This window comes from Heterocephalus glaber, unplaced genomic scaffold, assembly GCF_053883595.1.
Source record: "Heterocephalus glaber isolate CG9 unplaced genomic scaffold, H.glaber_assembly_v1.0 deba00001497, whole genome shotgun sequence".
NCBI classification, from domain to species: domain Eukaryota; kingdom Metazoa; phylum Chordata; class Mammalia; order Rodentia; family Bathyergidae; genus Heterocephalus; species Heterocephalus glaber.
The window spans coordinates 51,170,636-51,193,130 of NW_028258320.1; the positions used below are offsets into that span (position 1 = coordinate 51,170,636).

General features: G+C 39.7%; 3 pseudogenes; 1 reads left to right on the forward strand and 2 right to left on the reverse strand.

The window, feature by feature from the left end:
• LOC101724960 (scavenger receptor cysteine-rich domain-containing protein SCART1-like) overlaps window positions 1–10,991 on the reverse strand; it is a 57,892-nt pseudogene extending 46,901 nt beyond the window's left edge.
• LOC101724957 (tudor domain-containing protein 3 pseudogene) lies at window positions 6,074–8,377 on the reverse strand (annotated as a pseudogene).
• A 5,338-nt stretch (window positions 10,992–16,329) lies between the features above and the next one.
• Window positions 16,330–17,296, forward strand: LOC101706633 (CBY1-interacting BAR domain-containing protein 1 pseudogene; annotated as a pseudogene).
• Window positions 17,297–22,495: the final 5,199 nt, after the last annotated feature.

Genomic DNA, 22,495 nt, shown 5'->3' on the forward strand with positions numbered 1-22,495 from the left:
ATATTATATGATAACAAAAGCCAATTCTTCTCAAAATATTCAAAATTATTGAAGAGAACATTTTCACACTCATTTGGTAAAATGAACAGCATCCCAATACCAAAACTAGACAGACATAAAAAACTGAGACCAATACAGGCCAATATCCATGATGAACATATACACAAAAAATTCTCAAGAAAATATGAGCAAATCAAATCTAATGGTGCAGAAAGTGATTTTATATCAGAAATAAGTAAGATTTATGTCAGGAATGTAAAGATGGCTCAACATACACACCAAAGGAAATAACTGGCACAGTAAAGAGATACACTAAAAAGTGGGACAAAATATTTGCAAACTATTCATCCAGCAATGGCTAAATATCCACAATATAGAAAAAACTCAACTCAGCAGCAATAAACCAATTCATGTTTGGGGCAACAATTCAATGGGGCAAATGACCTATATAGACATTTCCCCAAAACAGACGCATGAATGGACAAACAGGTAATGAAAATATTCTCAACTTCATTTATCACTGGGGAAGTACAAATCAAAACACAATGAGATATCATCTTGTCCCCATTAGAATGACTATTAACAAAAAGACAAGAAATAAAAAATGCTGACAAAAATGCAGAAAAAGAAAAATGCAGGGGACCACAATATTGATTATGCCCAAAGCAGGCTGTAAGCAGTGCAGGCTGTAAAGAGTTAACCCCACAATTGGCTTGTTTATAGAAGTGAGTCCAACCAAAGTCTATGTGCCAAGGTCAGAGTAGCTTGCACACAAATTCCATTTCCACAACTAAAACCTTCTTAACTAGAAGGACAATGTTCTAATTACAGCCATATAGTTTGTCTATTCTGTTACTAATGGAAGAATGCTTTGTCTTGTCTTTTATGAGCTTTGTTTATGTTAATCTCCATAGAAACCACACAACTGCACATTCTTGAACATAGTACTGCCCTTGCACATAGCTCGCCTTTACCCCAATTGATTACCAATAAAAATTAGTGCCTTTGCCAGTTGCACCAGCATTGGTCATCCTGGCACTCCGCTTTCTGTCTCTCTTAGTTCTGTCTTTTAGTTTTATTTATTTCTCGGGCCTGCATCTACATGGGGCAGGAGACTGAAGCCTACTGCAGAGGTTTCTGATAACATTTCAGAGGTCCCCAGTAGGAAAATTCTCACATTCTGTGAATGGGAATATAAATTAGTATAGCCATTGTGGAAAACGGGATTGAAGGTCCTCAAAAAACTAGAAACAGAACTACAATATGGCCCAACAATTCCACTACTGGGTGTAATTCCAAAGGAAATTGGATATGTAAAAGACATCTCCACTCACATGTTCATTTCAGCACTATTCACAATAATCACGATCTTAAATAATCTAGGTGTACATTGCTAGGCGTATGGACAAAGAAAATGTGGTGTATAAAAAAGAAAAAAAGTGGTATATGTAGACAATGTAATATAATTCTGCCATTAAAAAGGACCTAAAAAAAAAAAGGACCTAAATTCTGTCTTTGCAGCAAGATGGATGGAACTGGAGATATTAATGACTTACTTTAATAATGATTTACTATACAGTCCAGAAATAAACACATACCTTAATCACCACTCTGTTCTTTTTTTTTTTTTTTTTTTTTTTTGGTACCAGGGATTGAACTCAGGTCCTTGCGCTTGCGAGGCAGGAGGCAGAACCACTGAGCTAAATCCCTGGCCCAATCTGTTCTTGAAAAAGTGTAAGACCACTGTTCATAATAGCCAAGATATGAAATTAGCCTTGAGAACCATGAATGAATATGAAAATATTATACAGATTCCACCAAAAAAATGTATACACACTTCAGGAAAAGAAAAATAGTATGATTTTTTTCAACAGATAGTATTACTCTTGTATGGGATCCTAGAGGATGTTGTATATTGCAGAAAACCACTATATTCCCAGCCCTAACAGAAGAAATTGAAAATGCATATTCAGCAATCTCAATGACCAAGTTTATCCAAGCAGCAGTGTGCCATACTAATAAATAAAGGTCTGGAACCTAATGGCCACCACTTTGAGCACCTCTTGTAATTGCAGAGGCCAAAGGTAACTTGTATTAATCTCATGATATCTCGATAAATTTAGTATTAAAATGTTTATAAAAGTTTGTCTTTTCCTGAAGTGTGTATATATTTTTTAGCAGACTCTGTAATATATAATATTATATATACATACACTGCTAGTAAAGAACATTGAATTCCTACCATTTGCATGAAAATGGATAGAACTAGAGGGTATCATGTCAAGTAAAATAGTCATACATGGAAAGAAAAGTAACATAGGTTTTCTTTTTCATGTGAAAGCTAAGAAATAAACAAACAAAAAACCCATGACCTGAAAGTAGAAGAGAGCTACAAGCGACTGGAAAGGGAGTCAGGGGAATGGAAAATGAGAGGAGAGAGGTAATGGTAGAAGCAGGGAGATTAGACATAATCAGTGCCTTGTATATGCATCTATAGAAATATCACAAGGAATTTGATTAATTTGTACAATTAATATGATTAATGATTGTAGTTTTTTAAAATGCCATGATCATTCATTGAGAAAGAAACAATCTCTTCAACAAACAGTGCTGGTGAAACCAGATAGCCACTTTCACATATCCAGCTGCCGAATCCCATGTATCATGTACAAAATTAACTCAAAATGGATAAAAGCCTTGATACAAGCACAAAAGACAAAAGTCTTAGCACAAAGCATAGCAATGGAGCCTCATTTCTATGGACTTGGGAATTATATTTAGAGATGCAGCACCAAGAGAGAAAGGAGCAAAAGAAAAACAATGCTGTTGTGCTTAAACAAAATTAAATCCTTACATGTATCAAAAGACATTTTGCGGGGGGGTGGCGAGGATTTAGCTCAGTGGTTCCGCCGCCTGCCTTGCAAGCAGAAGGTCCTGAGTTCGATCCCCGGTACCAAAAAAAAAAGACAGTTTTCAAAAATTAAAAACAGAAAACAGAATGGGAGAAAATATTTGCCATTCACAGATTAATAAGGGCCTGCTATATATAACACATTAAAAATTCACAAGATTGAAACAAAAACACAAGCACTGATATCTGATGTGGAAGAACGACACTGAATATACCATTCTCTGAACATAGAATAAACATATGCAAAACAGAAAGAAATGGAAGGGAATGTCAGGCTGAGCTCTCTCTCTCTCTCTCTCTGCCCACTGCCTAAAATCTTCCCAGCCCAGTCCCCTCAGAGTCTCCTGCCTCTGACCAACACCACAGCCCAGACCCCACTGGGGCAGGTGATTTGACTCACTCTCTCCAGAGCACATGAGCCCAGCATCCCGGTCATGCAGGCATTGACTCCCAGCCTCCCGCAGGCAGTGGAACAGCAGAGACTCATTGCCCACACAGTGGAAAGCCTCTGTCCACACAGGCCCTGAGCCCCAGCAGAAGTGGGCAGTCCCAAGTGTTGGGAGCAATGCTACATAATTCTAGGGAAAAATCATTTGAGTAGGCCTAGTTCTCCTGCCTACAGACCAGCTACGACATTCCAGACATAATTGCATTTTGGCCTCGGGTCACAACTGAGACCTCAGTGATCCCCAGATGCTGTAACACTCCAGGACAAGACCACACCTGCGGGAGACGCCAGGGGGGAACCAAATGTTCATCTGCATAGTTCCTCATCGTTCTTAGATTTCCACTGCCCCCCAGTCTTTTTACACCTTGTTTATCCTAAAGTAAAGCACTGAACTCTGCATTTTCACTTTTTACATCTGTTTCCCCATCTACTGAATAAAAAGTGCTGCAAGCTAGGGGGCTTTTTTCTTTGGGGCCCAGAGCAGCACTGATCAGACCCAAAGCTCAGCTTCTTCTCAGTCTCATTTTTCTACCTTTCGTGTAATTCTCCGTGTGCTGCCTTGGCTCGCAGGAGACCAGGACTCACTGCAGAGGTTCTGGTAATGTCCCCTTCCCCTGTTCCCTACATCCAAGTGTAGACACAGCCACTCCACATTGCAGTTCCCAGCATACCACGTGGGCCATGGCCAGGTCCAGGTCATCACTGCAGACTGTGCCCCAGGTCAGACCTTGCTGAATCTCCAAGCGCCCAGCACAGGGGTCCTCACTGCCAACAAGCCAGGCCTCCACATATCCTAGGGGCAGAGCATCGGTGAGCAGGACAGAATCCACAAAGAGCACAGGGATGGAGAGACCCCACAACCCACCATCCAGTCCCACATAGTGGAATGAAGCAGGAGGATCCAGGACCGCCTGGCTTGGCCCAGACCCAGGAGGCAAGAGCCCACAAGAAAGATCTTGGGTCTGCAAAGCAAGGACCCTGACACTGGTCTTTGCATCATCCTTGGGCCCTGGCCCCCAAAGTGATTGCCACAAAGAATGTTCACCCTCAGGACAGACACGGGTTCCTGGGACTAGACAGGCAGAGGTAGATAGCACTGTCCAAACAGGGCCTCACCACCTGGTCACAGGCTAGACAGGAACCCCAAGGAGAGTAGACATAGCTACAGTAGAATCCCCAGAGAGGAGAACTCCAGGGCTCCTTCACCACTGCTCAGTGGCAATGCACAGTTATGTCAGCCACCACACAGGAGAAGAACTTTCCCTTAACACTGCCTGTGTGCAGATGTTTTGATCTTCTTTGTTCACACACAAACAAGGGTCCAGGCTCTGTGTGGGGTGAGCCTACCTGTGCACACCACCTCGGTGTAGGCCAGAAGGTCACACTGATTTAGGAAGTTCAAGTTGACCTTGCAACTAAAAATGCTGGGCTCTGTCCCATGACAGGTCATGATCCTCTGCTCCTGGACACCAGTGTGCCCTCCAGGGTGGGCTCTGGACCACTGCAAAGCATTGCCACACTCCAGCTCTCTGCACAAGACACCTGCTTCCTCCTTTTGCAAGTCATATCTCAGAATATTATGGGTGAGTTCAATACTTCAGGGGTCCCAGCACAGGGGCTGCCTCCTCCACTCAGCCTTATTTGTCTCAAGGAACTACCTGATGGCACAGAAGACAGAGGGTCCTGCCAACATCTGCCCAAGGCACACATACAAGGGCTGAGCACTGACTGGATTTGGCCTAAAAATAGGGCATCGTCAGGACCCCTGATTGCTTCCCCAACCTGTGCTGGTTCCCAGGATATCTGGAGTGACAGTGCCCCCTCCTCTCAGGACTGTGTGTCATGCTCAGGGTGTACACAGCACAGAGAACAGCTTTCAGAAAGCCTGGATTGAGGCATCCCAAGGTGTTTCCTGAGCTGGCACTGAGGACAACAAAAGAAGCACATTTTTGCAGCTGATTCAGAAACCAAGGGATCACTGTTAAACATCAGTGAGAAGGGGCTCCAGGAGAGTGAGAACTGAGATCCAGAACAGAAAAGGAAAGTTACTGACTCCTTCTGCAGCAAGAGGGAACCCCAGAACCCCAATAATCCCATGGAAACTAGCACTCACATCTGGGCCAAACCCTCCCTCATCCCCTGAGACTTTACCTCAGTGCCTCTGAAAACCAGTCATCGGAAGGGGGTTCCCAGCAGGAGGGGGACCTACCTGAGCACATGACAACTACCACACACTGGCAGTTGCAACCACTGACTGGCCCCCAGCCACCTAGAGAACACTGTCAGAGATAGGCCTCGTCACCCTGGCACTGAGCACCATAAAGCCAGGGTGGCCCCATTTCTTGGGGCCTCAAAACACATTGAGATGTATATAGTGCTCTTCTGCAGTTGAGCTGTCTGCAGATCACCAAGGCCTCTTGCATGCCCCAGTAGTCCCCACACACCAGGCCCTGTTTCCCATGGTGCTCCACATGCAGGAGGCCTTCACATCGAGTTTCTCCACCCAGGAGACTCACAGACTCCTCCCCAGCAGGACCTTAAGGGACAAGAACACAGGATGTAGGGAGAAGATTCTGGGGATTTGTTTCATAATCATACAGGATCAGAAAGCTTGCCCTTCATATATATATATATATCACAATAGTTTTATTGATGGCAGAAGAAAAAAATCTTCCTTTCACTTGTAAAAGGTTTAACTCATTTTTTTCCCCATTCTTGGATATTCCCCCCTAAAAATTTGCTTTTTGTTTCTTCAAATAATGATATCCACCATGGCTGTATTTTACTCTGAAGGGAAAGTTGAAGGTCTATCAAGAAGTTTTGACCAGGAGGTTTTGACAGCTCCTTTCTTCACAAAGACCTTTTTCATATTAGTTTCGAGCCCAGGGAAGTTGGTAAAACTGCTGGGTTGGCCGAGTAGATCATCTTGGCTGGCCATCACCTCCTCTATGGAACTCAAGAGTTTGGTCATACGTGCCTTCTTCTTCCCATGCCTCTGTCTGAATGGGCTTGATACTGCTTAATAGCACCTCTTCATAGTTTCTATAATCAATAAATTTAACAACTGCAGTCATACCAGAAGAATGGAGAGCTTCAACTTCTCCTCGGTAAAACTTGTTGTCTTCCCAATAAAGTGCAAAACATTCATCTCCAGGTTTCCACATTTTTGCATACTCCATAGGAATAGATGATTCCACCACTTTTTCTGGCTTAATTGGCCCAGATCTTCTTTTGGGCCCACTACTGTAAAATATTTTATCTTCATAGGGTATAACTGTGACAGATCCTGCTGGCTTAATTTCTGTCTCTCTATTTAGAATACCAATGAAACTATTACTTCGGACAGGATTCTGGTAATCAGTATTTACATGAAAGTGTTTTTCAATTTTTACACCACTGAAAGCTTTATTTTTTGTTCATGATTTCCTGTCATAAAAATGATCAGGATTACCTGTTTGGCTTTCTCTTTTCCCACGTTTCTGATTATTATAATCTATGAATTCTTGAGGAAGCAGATTTTCTTTTGCCTCTGCATAGGCTGGACCTTTTCCTGATCTACTTTGCATAGCATTATCTCTTTTGTTAAAAGCACCATCATTGTGCTGAGAACTTAGAGGATATGAAGTATCTTTAGTTCTGTCATATCTAGAATATGGTCTATCACACTTGATTCTCTCCTCAGCCCATACTTCAGATCCTGAAGAAATACTTGGTCTTTCAGAAACTCTATTTCTAGGCAATCCACTGCCATCCAAAACTGACTTTCAATTTTGAATGTCTCTTTGAAAACGAGGAGGTTTTTCATGTCTTGGCTGCCTGGTATCATTACGAGGAAGATGTCTTGGTTGATTATTATCTTTTACTCCATTTTGTTCATTATTTGACATTCTGTGGTGTCCCTGATGAAACTGCTGCGGCTGTGACTTAGGTTCTTCCACACTTAAATTTCCCATTTTAGACTCCAAGAAATCAAATAATGTGCTTGGTGCCGAAGGCCTTGCATTTGCTAGGTCCTCTTCATCTTCTGATCTTACTCGACCCCTGCCTTTTCCTCTACCTCTTGGAGGTGGACCTGTAACAAGTTTCTGTTTATTGTTGTTAAGCAGTACATTCAATGCTGCTTCTAAGTTGTTGCCATTATCCATAAGAGCTTGCCTCGATGCATCCTTACTGAAACCCGTTTCTGTTATGTGCTTCAGTGCTTTCTCATCAACCAATTCTCTATAGACACCTTCATGTTTCCCTTCCAATCTGGTTGATTTTTCTTTCTGTGAAACTTCTCTACCTCGGTTACCAACAGCATTCATGTTGAGATTACTTATGGCACCACCCCCTGCTCCTCCAAAGGTCTTGGTTTCTTTGCTCTTTGCAACTTCTGCAATAGCAGCAGTCCATTGCTTTTCAAATTCATCATTATTATTTGTAGGTTTGACAGGCATTGTAACTTGTAACATCTTCTTTGATCAAGTTCTCTGCTATCTACTTGAACATGAGATGCACACTTCTGTCCAAAAGGCACAAAAGGAAGTGATCCACCTTCAGTTCCAATGTTGCTTCTACTGTGTTTTAATAAGCTTCTCTGTAACTCCCATTTCTCAATAAGGTGTTCCACTTCACCGCCAAAAACTGTGGTGTTAGAGTCATTCAAGAGCAAGAATCCATTTTTTATATAAACAATACCTGACAGCTTGACTTTAGATCCAGGTGGTGTGTTCAGGCTTATTTTTGACATATAACTAAATTCTACTGCTGTGCAACTTATATGACTATCCGTCATCTGCAAGTGCAGCATCCTTGGTGCAGCCTGAGATTCTTCATTATCCTTTGGTGCAGCAACATTTCAAATTTTTTGAATTTGCAAAACACATGGACCTTCAAGCTTTTCTACCTTTCCACCACTGCTGATGTCACTGGGAAGGAATTTCTTGCCAATTGTTCTCAAATCTGTATTGAGAGCAATAAGGATGATGTCATTTATATTGACTTTGTCAGGAGAACTTGTGCAAGCTTCATTGCCTTCGTCCCTACCTCGCCTCATGGTCCTCGGTGACTTAGAGTTAAGAATGCAGCTGGGGCTTTGAGTCCCCACTGAGGGACACCACAATGAAAGTGAATGAGTCACCCAAAAAACACTTGCACTTAGAAAACATGTAAAAATCAGGCAGTTGAGTCAGTGTGTTTTTCTTGTCGCTGTCTCTTGGGGAGCATCCACCTCCCTGCACAAGCCTCAACCTGGGCCCTGGCCCTACCAGGCTGCGGCCCACAACCTGCTGGCCACAGGCGCCAGCTTGCCCTTCTTTTTAATGCCAAGTCCCAACTTTACCTAGAAATTCCTACCATTAATGCTTTGAATGTCCTGGGATCAAAATGCTTGCTTTAATAAAATGAAAATTAGCAAAACTATTCATAAAGAAATTAGGTACAGGTATGACCATTGTTATACAATCCCTGATCCTTCACCCCCCAAAAAAGCCTTGCAGCACACCTGTGTACCTGATCACCAGTACCCTGTAGATGCAGCACATACTCACCTGTAGAGAGGGTCCACCAGGCCAGGAGAAGGGACCACAGCACCAGAGGAGACAGTGCTGTGCCTTCAATGCCTTATAGCAGCAGCTTGCTAGTCTGACAGTCTCAGAGCAGACGTGTATGCTCTGCCTCCACATGGAAAGTCGACTCTAATGCAGCAGTGACATTCTAAGAGAGTACCCCATAACAACCTTATCACCTCCCCCCAGATCAGAGACCTCATCTGTCATAATGAGCAGCCACTCACCTCCTCTCCCAAGCAGAGACAGTGCCAACAACAAGTGGTGAGGCCAGTCTGGGCTTCTGGCAACTGGGGCCCAATATAGTCCCAGCTGTGAGAGAAGCACCAGGAGCCACTTCCCAGCAAAAAGCCCTGATGTCCACGGCTCCAACACCAGGGCTGGGTAAGAGGATGATAGCCTTTCTCAGCCTCAACATAGCATATGCCTGCAGACCTGAGGTTTTTCCAAGATCAGTATGTTCTAAACAGACAGACTTAGCAATTTCATCAAAATACAACAACACATATCATGTCACCAGCAATCCGAAAAGATGCACATCTTCTTGTGGGGCTATAAACACTTGGGAAGCAGCTAAAAGTCCAAGTCAATTACATGAGGTTGTTTAAATAAACTAAGAAACATCTGTATAATGGGATTTGTTTCACCTACTATAGCACAAAAGTTTTATTTATTGGGAAATTACCATAAATATTTGCCAAAGGGAAAAGACTTAGGAAAACATGGAATTTACACTATGATGGATTTTGTAATTGGGCACATCTCTATGCCACTATGCAAAGGAAATTATCAATAAATATATCCCTACTGTTAAAAATGTTCATCTCTGGGTCTAATGCTTCCTGCCTGCCATGGACTGTTTTTCCTTTGTCATGCCCCTCTGCCACAAAACCCTGTCTTGGAGCCAGGCAACTATGGAATGAAACTTCTAAACACTGTGAGCTAAAATGAACCTCTTTAAAATTAACTTTCAACTTGTGAGTGTCAGGTGCTTTGTCCCAGTAATGAGAAAGTAACCAAGACAGTATTTCCCTAAGATCTTGCTGTTTTATTCCAGTACATACACCACAGCAATGTTTCCAGTTGATTTACACAGTCACCCAAAGGTGCACAAATTAATGAGTGACAAAAAAAATTGCCTTCATTTTTTCTTTCATTCTGTTACTGAGGATTGAACACAGGACCTGATTCATGTTGGCAGGGGGTCTAACACTGAGTTCTATCCTCAACTCTTTTTATCTTTTGATTTTTGTTATTATTTTGGGGGATCAGGAATGAAACTCAGGGCCTAAGCACTGAGATTCATCCCCAGACCCCCTTTTTTCCAGCAAATTTGTCCACGCCAGCTTCTATTGAGGATCCTCCTACTCAACCTTCCCAGTGGAAGAGATTGCATATGAGTACCACCACCCTTGTCTAGAGAAAATGCCTCTTAAATGGGTTTGAAGAGAGGTAGCATATGGACTTCTTGTTAAAATTTTAAAATAATTTACAGATATGCTTTTTCATGCTCTAGAATGCAGGTGAACAAAATGGAGGTGGATTTAAAAGGTAATACTTTCAAATAAGTTAAAAATTTTCAAACAAATAATTCACACCACAATCTGCTGGTTTGTCTAAATAGGATTTAATGAGCAGAATTCTGTCTAAGTGTGGTAGCCCACACCTGTGATCCCAGCTACTCAGGAGGTTAAGGAAGGAGCATCACAACCTCGAGGCTATCCTGGGCAATTTATGGAGATTCTGTCAGTAAGTAAACAACAACTAATAATAATAATAGCAGCTCTGGGTATGTGATTTAGTATAGAGCAATTGGTCAAGATGAGATGGTCTTGGATTAGAGTTAAACATGCAGCATTCCACAGTGCTATTATGCAGTTAGGGACCAGTCTCAAATTGTCAGGTTCAAAACTTCCCTCCATAAGACACATTCCTTATTAAATCAATCACCACTTTTGCTCTTGCAAGTCTGCACAGATGGTTGTGAGAAATGCAGTCTAACCATTCAATGACATCACTACAAAACCAGAAACAGCCTTTCAACCTCTTCCTGAACATGTTTTCTCCTACCCACAACCATCATCTTACCTGTCCCTATCCTGCCCCACCCTACAGTTACTTTATATGTTGGGGCATTGCTTTCTGAGCCTCTGAAGGTTGATGCAAGAGCAAAAGACCAGACTTGAATGTTGGAGTGAGACAGGTCTCCAGTTTCTTCAGTCTTCTACACAGACTTGCATGTGTGATTCTCTAACAAGCTTCCAGGCCTTCAACTTGGGACTTGTGTTATATCCTTGATCCTGTTTGTTCTGTAGATTCCTTCTTCTTGGACTGAATACCTACCAGATTCTCTGGCTCTCCATCACTCAGATAGCTATTGTGGACTTCCCAACCTCTGATCTTCTATCCATCTAGAGTCCTCCACATTTTTCCAACAGCAACAAAAAATCTCCAGTGTTGGTATTGTTTGAGGACATAGTTGTGAACTTCACATGGGAGGAGTGGGAGGTCCTGGATGATGCTTAGAGGACCCTGTAGAGGGATGTGATTCTGGAGATCAACCACAGCCTCATGTTGTTGGAGTATTTCATCACCCAACCTGAGGTAATCTTTAAGCTGGAGGGAGGAGCAGACCCATAAATGGTAGAAGAACCCCCAAACCAGAGTTTCCCAGATGTCCAGAAAGTAGATGACATAATTCAGTCCAGCCAGGAAAGTCAAGGAAGATTTTTGTGGCAAGTTGCATTTACCACTACCAATACATCAAATAAGGAGAGAGTTTAATTAGGACTTAAGCCCAAAGTCCTTGAGTCAAATTTTTATTTCAGTTTAAATAATATTTCAGATTTGAATATAAATAATGGAAAGTATTCAGCAATGGACCATCTCCCTAGTAAGCCTGGTAAGATGGATGCTGGAGAGAAAACTAATCACTGTAATATAAGCGGGAAATCTCTGAGATTTCTTGAACATTTTGGTCAGCACCCCAAGATTCCAACTGGGGAGCAGGACTTTCAGTATAGTGGACAATGGAATGCCATTTGCAAGGAAGCAAAATTATTAAAAGAATGTATTACACATATCAGGATTCCTGGGGAAAATGGCAGAGTGCTGAGCATTAGAGAGGGGGTCTCTCTGAGATTTTTTATACAGGCACTGGAATAAAACAACATGAGGAAGAGAAGGAAGGAAGTGGGTCCTGAGGACCCAAAAAGGAGTTGAAGGGAGAATTAAAGCTCAAGAAGACAGTGAAGAGAGAGTCACCAACAAAGAAAAAGGACAATGCAGGCAGTGCCTTCTCCTGGAGCCCAGACTCACTGCATGGGAAGGACAGCTCAAACATGCAGATGAACCATAACTACTGGTGACCCTAAAGACCTCCACGGAGAAACACACCAGTGGATCAGAGAGGTGGACACAGCAGACTGCAGTGGTTGATGAGTTGTTGGGGTTTGGCTGTCCCTTGGAGAGAGCAATCAGAAGGTAGCCATCTTGGAGAAGGGCCAACTGAGCTCAGAACTCAAAGCTGCTGCCAGCTCCATCTAGTGGCTTCCACGGTCAATATCAGTGTTTAAACCAGAAGGAGCCAAATTCAAGCTAGCAGGTGGCTTGCACACTGCTGCAGGCTCCACAGGTCCAATTCCACCGTCACAGCCAAAAACCAGCCAGAACTTCTGTGAAACTAAAGGTGCAGCCTTGCTGGGAATGTCCACTACTCTACCGTAAAGCTATGACTGGCTTGCCAAAATTAATCAATTCAGGTCCATACTCTGCCCATGTTGTCTACCAGTGACAGCAGAAACACTCTTTGAAATGCACATTTTTCTCTTTTTTCCTATTTTCTTCTCTTTTTCTTTTCTTCTTTTTTTTCTCATTTCTCTTTTCTTTTTGTTTCTGTTCTTTTCTTGTTTGCTCTTATTTTATATAAGTCTGAACGTGAACATACTTTCTAGTTTTTTGTTGTTGTTGTCTTGTTCTGTGTGTTTTTATTTCTTCCTTCTCTTTTCCTTCTGTCTTCATTACTTTCCCAAAATTTGCATGATCTTCCTTTATCCTCTAGCTTTGCTTCTAATCTCTTTCTCTTCTTTTTAAAATAAATTTTATTTTATTTTATCCAATTTCCCCCCTCAAATCCCCTCCCCTCTCCATTTACAAGGGCTATTTCCACTTTTTCCTTCTGTTTTCACTTTTTTTCTTGTCCCTCCCTGCCTTTCTCACTCCCTCCTCCCTTGTTTCCCTTCCCATTTGAACACTTTCTTCCCATTCCCCAACATCCATTATACATTTCAGTCCTTACTTCCATTTTCGGGTTTCTCACACCAGAGAATGCAGTATTTAAACATGTGTGTCCCATTTATTTCAATTAAGAGCATGGTCTCAAGGTCCATCCATTTAGCTATAAATGTCTGGAGCTCACCCTTCTTTGTGGCAGATTACTCCTCCATTGTATAAAAAAAACACATCTTCTTTATCCACTCATTTGTTGATGGCAATTTGGGCTGTTTGTAAGACTTAGCTATTACAAATTGTTCTACTCTAAATGTGGATGTGCATGTATCACTGTGATATGTTGCTTTTAATTCCTTTTCTTCTCTGTAGCTTGATGGTTATTTCTTATTTTTCTTTCTTTTAAATTTTATTTTACTGGTACATTTTAGGTACACAATATAATGATATTCAGCATTGGATATTTACACCTTTACATAATATCTCTTGGTTCTCCTCTTTTTCCCCTTTCCCCTGCCCTCCATTCAACCCCTCCATCCCTCCCTATTTACAAAGACTTTATTTCCATTTTTTCATTTTCTCATATTAATTCCATGCCCTCCTTTCCTTTCCCCTACCCCTCCCACTTCCCCTTCCCCTTTGCCTCTTTTCTTCCTATTTCACATTATCTATTATACCTTTCAGTCCTTATTTACACTTGCAGTTTCTCAAACTAGAGAAACTATTTGGTATTTACACATGTGTGTCCTATTTATTTCACTTAAGAGTATCTCCTCAATGCACATCCATTTAGCAATAAATGTCTCTAATTTCTTATTTTGGGGGGCAGAATAGTACTCCATTTTATTTAAAAACCATATTTTCTTTATCCAGTCTCCAGTTGATGGGCATTTGGTTGTTTCCAACTTTTAGCTATTACAAATTGTGCTGCCATGAACATGGGTGCACATATAACACTGTGGTATGATACTTTTAATTCTTTGGGGAAGATACCCAGCAGAGGAAGAGCTGGGTCAAATGGAACTTCCAGTCCTAGTACTTTGATGTATCTCCATACTGATTTCCACAGTGGTTGCACCAGTCCACACTCTCACTAGCATAGCAGCAGTGTTCCTCTTTCCCCACAGCCCCACCAGCATTTGTTATTGGTTGATTTCTTGATAGCAGTCATTCTTTCTGGAGTGAGGTTGAATCTCAGCATTGCTTCCATTTGCATCTCTCGAATGACCAGTGATATTGAATATTTTCTCACATGTTTATTTGCTATTTCTACTTCTTTGAGAAATGTCTATTCATTTCAGATGCCCATTTTTGGATTGGGTCTTTAATTTGGGGGTCTGAATTTTTTAAGTTCTTTATTGATACTAGAGAGTAGATCTTTGTCTGAGGAACAGCAGGTGAAAATTTTTTCCCACATTGTGGGTTGTCGCTTCACACTGTTGGTGGTTTCTCTTGCTGTGCAGAAGCTTTTTTAGTAAGAAGAGATCCCACTTATTGATTGTGCTAGTTCACAGGCAACTGAGGTTTTGTTCATAAAATCTTTTCCCACACCAAAGTCTTCAAGAGTCCTACCTAACCTCTCTTCCAGCTGGTTCAGTTCTTCTATTTTAATATTTAGATCTTTAATCCATTTTTATTTTAGTTTAGTGCATGGTGAGGGATATAGGTCTAGTTTTAATCTTTGGCAAGTTACAACCCAATTTTTCCAGCACCATTTATTAAAGGAGCTATCTTTCCTCCAGTGACAGTGTTTGGCTCCTTTGTCGAAGATGAGGTGGCTGAGTGTGTCTGGCATGGTTTCTGCATCTTCTAATCTGTTCCACTGGTCCTCAGGTCTGTTTCTTTGCAGTACCATGCAGTTTTTAATCACAGTAGCTTAGCAGTATAGTTTCAAGTTGGAGATTGAAATAACCCCTGCCATGTCTCTGTTAACTAGAAATGCTTTTGCTATTCTGGGTCTCTTCTTGTTCCAAATGAATTTTTGGATTGTTTTCTCAAGGTCCATGAAGTATTCTGCTGGGATCTCAATTGGAATTGGATTTAATCTATATAGCAGTTTTGGAAGTATGGCCATTTTCACTATGTTGATCCTTCCTACCCAGGAGCAGGGGATGTCTTTCCATTTTCTGATATCATCTTCAGTCTCTCTTTTCAGAGTGCTATAGTTTTCAGAGAAGAGGTCTTTGATTTCTTTTGTTAGGTTGATTCCTAGGTATTTCAGTTTTTTGGATGCTATTGTGAAAGTAATTGTTTGCCCTATCTCTGTCTCAGTGAGTCTGTCATTAGTGTAGAGGAAAGCTATTGATTTTTTTGTGTTGACCATGTATTCAGCTATGCTACTGAATTTGGTTATTAAGTCTAGAAGACTTTTGGTGGCATTCTTGGGGTCTTCTGTTTAGAGTACCATGTCATCTGCAAATAATGACAATTTGGCTTCTTCATTTCCTATCTATTTTTAAAATAACTTTATTATCAAACACACACACATACAAAAATTAAAACCATTCAAAGAACAGTGCAAGGGAAAAAACTACAATAATATACAAATGCAGTAGAACTCAACCAAAACAAAACAAAAAGCACTTAAACATTTCACCATATAAACAGCCCAAGTGCCCATCAACTGGAAACTGGATAAAGATGTGGTTTTTTTATAAAATGGAGTACTACTCAGCCATAAAGAATGAGAAACTAGAGTCATTTATAGCTAAATGGATGCATATTGAGGCCATACTCTTAAGTGAAATAAATAGGACACACATGTGTAAATACTGAAGAGTTTCTCTGTGAGAAACCGAGAGTGTAAATAAGGATTAAAAGGATTAATAACTAATAATTGATACTTTGAAATAGGAAAAGGTCCAAAGGAGTAGGGGTGGTAGGAGGAGATGGGGAAAGGAAAGAATGGAAAGGAAAAATTATGAGAAAAGAAAAAAAATGGAATCGAAATGTATGTGGATAGGGAAGGGTGGAGGGGTGAAGGGCGCACAGGTAATGGGGGAAAAAATAAGAACCAAGATACATCATGTACAGGTACAAGCACCCAATGATGAATGTAAACGTATTGTATACCTAAAATGTATCAATAAAAGAATTTAAGCAAAAAAAAAATTCTCCATATAACTTTAAAAAGCAGGGCCAGCGCGGCGGCGCCCTGGGGGCTGGCTCTCTGGTGTGCGTGTGGCTCACGCCCAGCACGTGTTGGGCGCCTGGGAGCCCCAGTTGTTGGGCTCCAGCCCCTGGCTCCTGGCCTTTTGCAAGTCAAGATGTTAAAGCTCAACCTGGAAAGCCGGGACGCTCAAATCAGACAACCGCAAGATGCTGTCACAAATGTGGAGAAGCATTTTGGGGAGCTGTGCCAAATCTTTGCTGCTTATGTGCGCAAAACTGCCAGACTGCGAGACAAAGCAGACCTCCTGGCGAATGAAATTAACATGTATGCCTCTACAGAGACCCCAAATTTAAAGCAGACCTGAAAAATTTCTCTGATGAGTTTGCCAAACTTCGGGATTATCGACAAGCAGAGGTTGAAAGACTTGAAGCCAAAGTGGTTGAACCTTTGAAAGTTTATGGAGCAATTGTAAAACTGAAACGGGATGGTCTCAAAGCAGCGTTAACATCAAGGAATAGAGAAGCTAAGCAGTGAACTCAATTAGAAAGAACCTGGCAACGAAACCCATCTGATAGACGTGTAACTTCACAGGCAGAAACCAAATTACACGTAGCTTCAACAGATGTTACCCGAACAACTCGTCATCTGGAGGAAACTATTGACAATTTCGAAAAGCAGAAAAAAAGGATATCAAGGATATATTTTCAGAATTTATCACAATCGAAATGTTATTTCATGGCAAAGCTTTAGAGGTCTACACTGCTGCCTACCGAAATATACAAAAGATTGATGAGGATGAAGATTTAGAGGTTTTCCGAAATTCTCTGTATCCACTAGATTATCCATCTCATTTAGATATTGTAAAAGCAAATTCAAAGTCACCTCTTCAGAGATCACTGTCAGCTAAGAGTGTATCTGAAACAGGACAGGTATCTACCTGTCAATTAAGAAAGGATCAACATGCAGAAGATGATGAAGATGAAGAGGTAGACTTTACAGAGAAGAAAATTAATTTTAAATTAATTTCCACATGTCCATTTTCATCTTAAATGACTTGAAAACTTTATACTCACTTGATAAAGAAAACCTCAAAAGAAAATCCTACCATAAATGCAAAAATAAAGGAAATTCATGCTGAAAAAAAAACTTTAAAAAGCATCTCAAGCACCAACAAGACACCAGAGGATGTGATTTGTTTCAGAAAGATCCCCAAAACCAACATTGAGCAAATAGTGGTCTGGAAAAAAAACTCCAGTTAGCTAGCAGACTCCACATAAGCCAAGCTTCTCCCTAATTCAAATTTCGATAGTTATATGACATGTGATGGTCATTTAATTGGGCTTGTTCTGTTTTCCTAACATGAGTATTCACTGCTATGAATTTCCCACATAAGACCATTTTCATTGTGTCCCATAGATTCTGATATGTTGTATTGTCATTGTCATTTAATTGTAAGAACTGTCTGATTTCTTCTTTAGTTTCGTCTGTGACCCATTTGTTATTCAGAATTGTGTTGTTCGATTTCCATGTGTTTGTGAAATAAATCAAAAGACTTGCATGGAACACTATAGTGAGCTCCAGGCCCTCGACCTTGGACTGGATCCTTTGCATCTCCAGAGCACAGACAACATAGATAGAGTGTAGGAAATGGAGGTGAGGGAGTGAGTATGTAAAAATATTGAAATGATTAAGATATGAAATACATATATACCACCTCACCAAAATAAATGCACTATTACATATTGCAAACATGAAATATTTAAAAAAATAATAAAAATCAATAACTTCCTAAAAATTGGACAGGGAGAGAATTTTAAAAACTGAGACAAATTATTAATGATATTAAAGAGATACAATTAAATATCTAAGTGAATCAATTATTTTTTTTCAGTAACAGGAATCAAACTCAGGACCTTATGCTTGCAAGACAGGCATGGTGCCACTCAGCCAGATCCCCAGCATAAATAAAACAATTATTGAGTTTATCAGTGAGCTCAAAGGAGGTAAAAATAGACAGCTGAATAAATTAAGAAACACATTACAACATTTGAAAGGCCACTTAAAAATAAACATTCTGGGGCCAGGGATTTAGCTCAGTGGTTTTGTCGCCTGCTGCACAAGCGCAAGGACCCTAGTTCAATCCGCAGTACCAATAAATAAATAAATAAATAAACAAACAAACATTCTGAAGAGAAATCTTCAAAATGGAATCCTCAATAGTCAATAAAATCCTCAGTTGAAAATTTCAGCAGTAGGAAAGATAAATCGGAAGAAATAGTATCAGATTGTGAAGATAAAGTAGATGTGCTACAACATTCAGACTGTAATAAAGAAAAAAGAATGAAGATTATTCAAAAGCTCTTGAACAACTCTAGATTACAAATTTAAGACTCATTAGCCTCAAGGAAGGCAAAGAAGTACAGACTAATGGGGTAGAAAAACCATTCGCAGAAATTATAGCAGAAAATTTTCCAAATCTGGGCAATGGGATGGTTATTAAGATACTGAAGGCATGTAGAAATTTAAATAGATATAAACAGAAAACATTGCTGTAACATAACATAGTCAAAGTGCCAATAATTGAGAACAAAGGAAGAATATAGAAAATAGAGAAAAATGCACTCACTTATGTTGGCAAACCAGCCAGAAACAGATTTCTCAACAAAAATTCTGAAGGTCAGGAGCGCCCTAAAAAGAAATAACAGCCAACCTATGGTAGATTAATATATCTCGAAAGGCTATTAATGAGATTGAAGAAAACATGACTTTCTGAACAGAACCCCAAGGGCAAAAGAAATAGTACCAAGAACAAACAAATGAGATAATATTATATTAAAATATTTCTCCAGAGCAAAGGAAACAATCAGCAGAGTGAAGAAACAACCTGAAGAATTTTTTTAAAATCCCAATTATTCCTTTGACTGAGAATTAATATCTAGAATATATAAAGAACCACAAAGTTATAACTATCCACGTAAAAAACCCAATAAAAAAGTGAGCACCTGAGGAGCCACTTCCAGCACCCAGGAGGAGGCTCCCAGGCCACCATAGCACTGCTGCCAGCTCAGAGGAGGTGAGCCACATGGGTGCAAGTAACATACCCCTTCCCCCCGCTAAGGAAATGAGAAGATACGTAACAAACCTCTTCCAGAAAACCAGACTTCCAGATCACCTACAGCAATCCCAAAGGGAAATGATATGAAACAATTTGATACTCAACCACCTGGACTCCCTGAACTGGCAACAAAAGAGGATCTGGAAAAAATGAAATCAGAAATAATTTCTCAGATAAGAGCAGAGATTGTGCCCATAGTGCAAGGCATGATTAATAAATCTAGAGAGGACACAGATTAAAAAATAGAGGAGCTGAGGAACATGATGGAATCCCAACATACAAAACAAATGGAATCCATAAAACAGATACAAACAGATTTCCAGGAGATTAAAAACTCCATTGAAAGCTTATGCAGCAGAATGAGCCAATGTGAGGACAGAATTTCAGATCTAGAAGATAAGATTGCAATTAGTGACCAGGAAAAGAAAAATTTCTTTAAAATTGTAAGGAACCATGAGAAGTGAATCCAGCAGCTGCTAGACCATGCAAAGAAGAATAACACAACACTGATCAGAGTCAGTAAAGAAACAGGAGAGAGTGTAGATGACATAAAAAAACTCTTCATAGAAGAAATGGCAGAAAACTTCCCAAGCAGGAGAAAAGAACTTGACATACAGATAATGGAGGCTTATAGGACTCCAAATAGCCTTGATCAAAAAAAAATGTACTCATAGGCATATAATAGTTAGGGTTCCAGAAACCCAACAGAAGAAAAAAATTCTACAAGCAGTGAGAGAAAAGAAACATATCACATACAAAGGAAAGCCCATCAGAATCACAGGAGACTTCTCAATGCAAATCATCAAGGAAGAAGATCTTGGAGTGATGTATTTCAAGCCCTAAAAGGAAAACAGCCTCCAACCCAGATTGATGTACCCTGCAAAACTATCTTTCAAAATTGATGGAGAAATAAGATACTTTCATGACAAAGAGCACCTTAGGAACTTCATGAATACCAAACCAGCACTCCAAAAAATTTTAGACTATATCCTAGGAAAAGACAATGAGGATCACCACCCCAGGTAGGCCAGTAAAATGAATCTGTTGGGTGCAACAATAAATTAAATGCAAAGGGGGAGAATCCAACAAAAAGAAAACCTCATGACAAGGATAAGTCAATACGCATCAGTTGTAACCATCAATGTTAACGGTCTCAATTCACCAGTCAAAAGAAATAGACTGGCAGAATGGGTCAAGAAGCAAGATCCAACAATATGCTGCATGCAAGAAACACACTTAAATCAAAAAGAAACTCATAGACTAAAAGTTAAGGGTGGAAAGCAATACTCCATGTGACAAGAACCTGAAAAAAGGCAGAAGTAGCTATCCTCTTTGCAGATCAAGTGGATTTCAAACCAAAATCTGAAACATTTCTGGTCCCAAGAATTTCAGATAAGGGGTAGTCAACTTGTATGTACAAATCTATTGTGAATATGTGTTTTCATTCTTCTTAAGTAAAAATTTAAGAACAGAACTGTTGGTAATTTCTATATTGTTTTCCAAAATGGTTTTATTATTTTACATTCACATTAGCAGTATTAGAAAGTTCTAACTGGTTCACACCTAAGCTGACATCTGTTCTTTTATAATATTTAACTTCATATCCCTAATGAGTATAAATTCAATCTTGTTATTGTACTGATTAGTATTTTTCTCATTCTAGTGTTGCACACCATTCCTCGTGCTGTACTGGCTATTTATTATCTTCTTCTGTCTACTTTTTAATTGGGTTGTCTATTAATGAGCTGTAAGAGTTCTTTATATATTCTGGTCTTAGGTTATATGTATTTTAAATACGGTCTGTTTAAGGACTACTTTTAATTTTCTTAACGATGTCATTTAAAGTTCTAAATTTTGATGGAATCTCATTTATCATTTTTTTCTTTTATACATCATGTTTTTTGTATCCTAGGAAATTCTGTCCTACCCTAAATTCATAAACATTTTCCCTTATAATTTCTTCTTAAAGATTTATACATTTAGGCTTTCATATTTAGGTTCATAGATCCTTTCAAATTTTTTTAAGTATGGCAATAAAGGGTTGAGGTTAATTTTTTACATACAGATAACAGGTGTTCTACTGCCATTTGCTGAAAACACTATCTTTGCCTCTGCTCTTGAATTGAGTTTATGTTCTATAAAATGTTACTGTTAAATAATCTTTCAAAACTCAGTGGGCCATATATATGTGGTTCTATTTCTAGATTTTCTGTTTTATTCCAATGATCTACATGTCTTTCCTTACACCAACACTCCCTTGATTACTGTAGCTTTAGAGAAAGTCTGAAAATTAGGTACTAAATGTCTTCCAACACTGTTTTCTTTTTCTTTTTACTTTTCCAGGTCCATTCTACATCTACATAACTTTTAAATTTCAATATCCAATTCTTCATTTATAGCAAGTATATATAGACCTGAATTTTTATATATACCTTGTGTTTTCTAATCCTGCTAAATTCAAATACAAGTTCTAGGGGCTCCTAGAGATTTCTTAGTATTTTCTCTGTAGATAATTATTTCATCTACATATAAAGATTTTAGTTCTACCTTGCCAATCCTATACTAATTGTGTCATTTTATTGCCAGACTATTATGGTTTGGGACAATGTTTCAAAGTTTAATGGACAGAAGAAGAGTAGGCATATCTGCCCTTGTTCCTCACCTTAGGGAGAAAGCATTGTGTCTTCACCATTCATATAAGGTGTTTTTGCTGGAAGTATGGAGTACATGTCTTTGATCTGTTGAGCAGGTTCTGTTCTACTTCTAGTCTCCTGATAGCTTTTACCATGAACAGCTGTAGAATTTAGTCCAAAACTTTTTCTCCAACTACTGACAGGATCATATGGTTTTTTCCTTTCCTCTATTAAAATGTTGACTTTTGAGGGTGGATCTTCCAATCCTGAACCAACACTGCCATCCCGATAATAAAACCACTTTCTACATACTGCCAGATCTGACTTCTAATAGTTTGTTTCATTAAACAAATTTCTATCTATGTTCACACTTTTCTTTTCTATTATCTTTATCCAATTTTAGGATTAGCACAATGTTGATTTCCTAAAATGAGGGGAGAAGTGTTTCTTCTTTTTTCTGTTTTAAATGTATGATATAATTTATCAGTTAAAATGTATAT